Raw genomic sequence first — 5,201 nt, forward strand, 5'->3', positions numbered from 1 at the left:
TATTTTTCTAATTAATATCCTGTGACTCCTTCTGTTTTTTAACTCGGTCCATCACAAAGATCATGCAGAATAATGTCAGTGATAATACCTGCATATAATTTGTATTCTTCATATGTTCTTACCTTAAGTTCTCAAGGACCGTTAAGCTCTGCTGTTGTTTTTACAGTTTTGATGATGCACTAAATAAAGTAGAATAGTGTCTGTCATAGCTATGATAAACTGTATGTGTATTGCTTGAATGAAAGTCTTTTAAAATGAATATTCTATTAATCAGCTATTTACTGTAGAACGGTCTCAGTAAGAGCCACTGTGTTTTCCTACAGTTGTTTTTAACATTTTTCTTCGTGACTCTCAGGCACCGACACATCCATACAGTAACGTAAGAAAAATACCTGTGAATTATTGGTGTCACATAATCTATCATGTAAACAATCACAATTTGTCTTTCATATAATCTACATTGGTTAATGACTGCAGCTTCACTTTAGCTATATGGATATTTTTTTTTTGTACTGCAAAAAATGTCAAAGCCACTATTTTTTATTTCTATGTTGAATAAAGAAAGGTGGAATATTTTTATTTTGAAGACTGATGGTTGTATTTGGGGATGTGGGGATTTTTTTAAAAAGGTCTTTTTGGCTCTAGAGGCCTTTATTTGATAGTTAACTGACAGGAAAGTGGGTAATGAGAGATGGGGAAGACATGTGGCAAATTTTGCCAGGCCGGGAATTGAACCTACAACGGCCACACGAAGGACCAAGGCCTCCATATGTAGGTTGTGCTTAACCCCTGTGCCACCACAGCACACCCAGGGATGTGGGGATTTAAAACAATCTGCCACACTGTGTTTGAAACACACTGATTAATATGGCCCACTATCATAATCCTGAGTGTAACCTACTCAGTGACAGTAAGTGAACACAAATCCAGCGGGAACGGAGACAGAACAAAGTGGAAACAAAAACAAAAAAACAAAAACAAAAACAGGCTGGCAAAAGTAGTTCTGAAAGTAAAATACATATTGCAGAACCACTAAAACAGTTTGTTCCACAAAAACAAGAAAGTAAAGGCTTTCAGCGTGTTTAATTTGTGTAGCAATCTTTAGAGCATACAGTCATCTGAACCTTTGCTGAGCTACATCTATGACAATTCTGAAATTAAAGTATCTAATCATTTTAAATTTGCAAGGCATATTTTAAGTTAAGCTATTTTCTTAGTTTTAATAGTAAGATATTCCTTTATTTTACAATACATACAACTAAAATAAGATTTTTAAATGCAGTGTATGAAAAGATTATTTTTCATGTCACCATGATGTTTAATATGACTAAGCTTTTCTGTTCATGTCAGAATTACTACAATAATTTCTATTGCTACATAAATAGAAGACATAAAAGAGAGAGGGGACATTTTTTGAAATTTTTTATTACTTTCTTCAAAGTCACAAGCTCACATAAAATATAAACACCCCATGTACAATATTGTTGCCATGTGAAGTTAAGAACTGTAAATTAGCATTTGCTAACATTTTATTGTACAAAAGTAATATTTCTCTTGATTTGTGAATAATTTTTAATCCAATTTGCCGTCAGTGAGCTTTACTCAGTGGATGGGTGGGGCATGTCCAGTGGGTGATCAGACAAAATGAACAACAAGTGGACAATCCTTGGACTGGGGACAATAAAAGGCCCCAAAATGTCAAATTTGGTCACAAGTCGTTTTGCCTCAGATGTCACTAGTTATGTAGGAGCGTGCCATCAGCATGTTGGATGCAGGGATGTCCAGCTGAGCAGTAGCTGCATGGCTCAATGTCCATTATCGGACCATAGGCCTTTAAGAGTTTGTTTCCAAAAGACCAGCACTACTGCACATCGACCTCATCCTCGACGGCCATGTGTGACCACTCCAACACAAGACCGCCACATCTGCAGAATTGGCTAAGACCAGCAACACACACAACTGATGAGACTATTGGTCTGCACAACAGACACATCACACCTCAGACTGTCCATAACCGCCTAAGAGAAGTCAACTGGGTCAAAATCAAATTCCTCAACCCGACCCCTATCATGTTCAAAGGACTCCCAATTCACTACAAATGGTCAGACCACGATGTTATTAATGCCAATATGAAGATTGATAATTAGTGAAAATATACTTTGAATTTATCTATATATTACATAACACAAATGTTCATAAAACTCTTGTATTCGACATGTGGCATTTATACTTTTGTTCAGTGTATTTCCATAGCATTAGGCAGCTTTTCTTTTAACTCTAAGATTTGAGTCAAGCGTTTTGGGTTTCCTTCCTCAATCTTCTGGTAAGAGTTTGCTAGAACTTTGGCCCATTACTCCCAATAGAAGATTTGTAGATCTCTTTGCTTGCAAGACTCCATTTATTTCTGCACAGAAATATTTTAAAGTACTGATATTCCTGTGATGTCACAGAATAGTAAATACATTTTCCAATTAACTCTTGTATAATCATCTTATTTTTGTGGGGTTTCCCCTTAGAATGCCCTTTGAATTGCACATACAAACCATAACACTTTGATTTTACACTTATAATTAAAATGAACAGCAACGTTGTGTATTTAAAGACATACAAGTTAATTAAAATTCTACTGCACAGTGTCCTTCACAAATTATTGCCACTGAACCTTACATTCAAGATATCATACCTGCATATGTGACTGAATGAAAATAATTGAAAGATAAGATACACTTCATCTTTACAAGTGAACAGATTATTTGTGCACAATCAGGTGTTGGCAAATGAATCTGATCCACTACTGCTGGTGTTTGAGTTTCCAACCCGTGAAACATTGTAACCATCTGGAACATAAACAATAAATTGTAAGGAAAGTGGTTTTAAAGTAGCAAAAAAGATAGAGAAAGTTAAACGACTTACTCCTTCCTCTGCGAAGTCGACCAAAAACGCTACTCAGAGCTGAAGTTCCACCACTGGTGCTCTAAAATAACAAATGTGTNACCAGGTGAAGATTTACTTTTACTTTTCCAGGATATCACTCTCTCTTTTTCTGACCATCTGAGAATGACTGTCCCCAATTGGTCAGGAAATATTTAACAAAACCAATCAAACAATGGATGCATTAAGTTTAATTTGTTGCATATTATGTATGAATGTGAATATTGTTCCACATAATGAAACTAAGCCTGAAATTGAAGCTAAGCTTTTATTCATATTTTATGAAGTTGCAGGTAAACATTCCTACTTTATGACATGCTGATCTACATCCACATTATTTTACAAAAACAACTTAAACTTAACGCCTTTCAGTGAATATTCCCAATTATAGATTTTCCCCTTTAATTCCTTAACATTCAATCATTTACATTTGTTTTGGATTGCCCTAGGTTGCTTAAGTTAAAAATATACAATAATAACTCCATATTTGTTATTAGCCAGGATTTGCTCCAGTATAACAGAGAAATGTGGACATACTCAGGAGCTTTTTAAAAACCACTTCACATTAAATTCTCAGATGACCAAATAGCTGAATTTACTTTTTATTAAAACTCCCTGACCTGAAATTCATTCCACTGTAAGAATATCAGTGTGAGGTTAACAAGAATCTTACATGATTACCCGTCAACCTGTTCCAACCGGTTTGACCTCAACATGCCTTTTTACTTGGGTAGAAACTTTGACAGATTGTGGTTTACATACCTGCTTGTCATGGTGTGTAAATGTCACAGGATTCCTTAGAATGAATGTACCAGTCTGTCAAGCTTGGCAATCTTTTCCCAATAGCAACAATGCATTTTCACGAAGGGGACCCAATGTCACACTACAGACACCGTCACATCAGATTCCCACACTGACAGAGACCAACTACTGTTTTACTGTTTAGTATGTCATACAGGTAAAGAGTAAATAAAAAAATAACTAAAATGCAGTTTTCAGATTATGAATTCCTGTGTACAGGCCCAGAGTTATAAACTGCTGGACAAATTCCTTCAGGATTTCAGGCAGAGAGCAGAATCCAAGGCTTTATCAACCACAACAGGTCCTTCAGATCCAGAATCAAATCTTGATTCATGTCTCAATGGGCAATTCATTTAATAGAGAGTTACAATGAAAACACTAACAATGATTAATATTTAATTAGAGGGTGTGGAACTAAATTTTACTGCTTCAAACAATGGAGGTGAAAAAGCACAAAACTTGTAAATCAAAAACAAAGAGCTGGTAAGACTAAAGATAATAAGCCACATAAACCACATTATGTATAAAGACCTTCCAGACTGAATCAAACAGCAGAAAATAATCAGCCTACTTACCATAATTCTTCTCTCGGTCTTACAGCCTGTGCTGTGTGTTGAGGCAACACTGTGAATGACAGCAGAGTAGAGCAATAAAAACATTAAATAACAGCCAACAAAGAGCTTCCTGGAATACAGCCAGGAAGAGTCAGTACACTGACAGTGACACAACAGGTTCCATCGCTCCACATGCTTTGCTAATGTCAACCGTGAAATAAGGTAAGTTAGCACGGTGATCTGTTAAAAAGTGATTTAAAGGCCTACAGTCTCTGCTGAATGTTATTCCATTTGTAGATTAACATTCCTCTGAAAGGATGACAACTACGAGGCCCTGAGTTGGTTGCCCATTACCATTTTGTCCGTTTGAGTCCAGTTATTTTCCATCACCTTGGGAAATGGTGGAAAAAAGGCACATCATTTTTTTTCTCACTGTCTGAAGTTAAATCTGATCAATTCTCTTGTTTTAGGTTAGTTAGAATTCCCAAAATTATTCTATTTGCTAAATGCCAGAAAACATAGTGAGAATTTTTTTTGGTTAGTTTTTCCCACTTTGACTCTGGAGTTTCCAGTTCATATTCCACAGAGACGTTTCTGTACACTAGACTGGCTACTTTGAGGTGGTGTTCCATGTATCCCTTTCTTGCTAGTATCTTCCAGCCTGCAGAGAAGCTGGGTTATTTCTTGGGCCTCTCCAGCCTGCTATGCCAGATCTGGGCCTCTGCAGTTATTACCATTAGTCTTGTTTTGTCAGATTGAAAATACCATTACAATTTAACCTTTAACCAGGTGTTAAACATACTTTTCATACATTTTACTACATGTTTGTATTAAACTACATGTTTGTATTAAACTGTCATGTTTTTTTTTATTACCTGCAAGTAGAAAATTATCGCAAAAAAATCCATCTGAGGT

The 5,201-nt window shown here is 35.9% G+C and overlaps 1 long non-coding RNA gene across 1 annotated transcript; it reads right to left on the bottom strand.

Annotated features, from left to right (window-relative positions):
- Positions 1 to 1,407: 1,407 nt before the first annotated feature.
- On the bottom strand, positions 1,408 to 2,978 carry LOC106942084 (uncharacterized). The gene is made up of 2 exons (XR_001423540.1): positions 2,914 to 2,978; positions 1,408 to 2,837 (listed from the first exon to the last, which is right to left on the bottom strand). It is a non-coding gene; the product is annotated as an uncharacterized LOC106942084 (long non-coding RNA).
- Between the last annotated feature and the right edge of the window lie 2,223 nt (positions 2,979 to 5,201).

The sequence above is a fragment of the Poecilia latipinna genome, unplaced genomic scaffold (assembly GCF_001443285.1).
Source record: "Poecilia latipinna isolate Pla-1442-1.1 unplaced genomic scaffold, P_latipinna-1.0 Scaffold4029, whole genome shotgun sequence".
NCBI classification, from domain to species: Eukaryota; Metazoa; Chordata; class Actinopteri; order Cyprinodontiformes; family Poeciliidae; genus Poecilia; species Poecilia latipinna.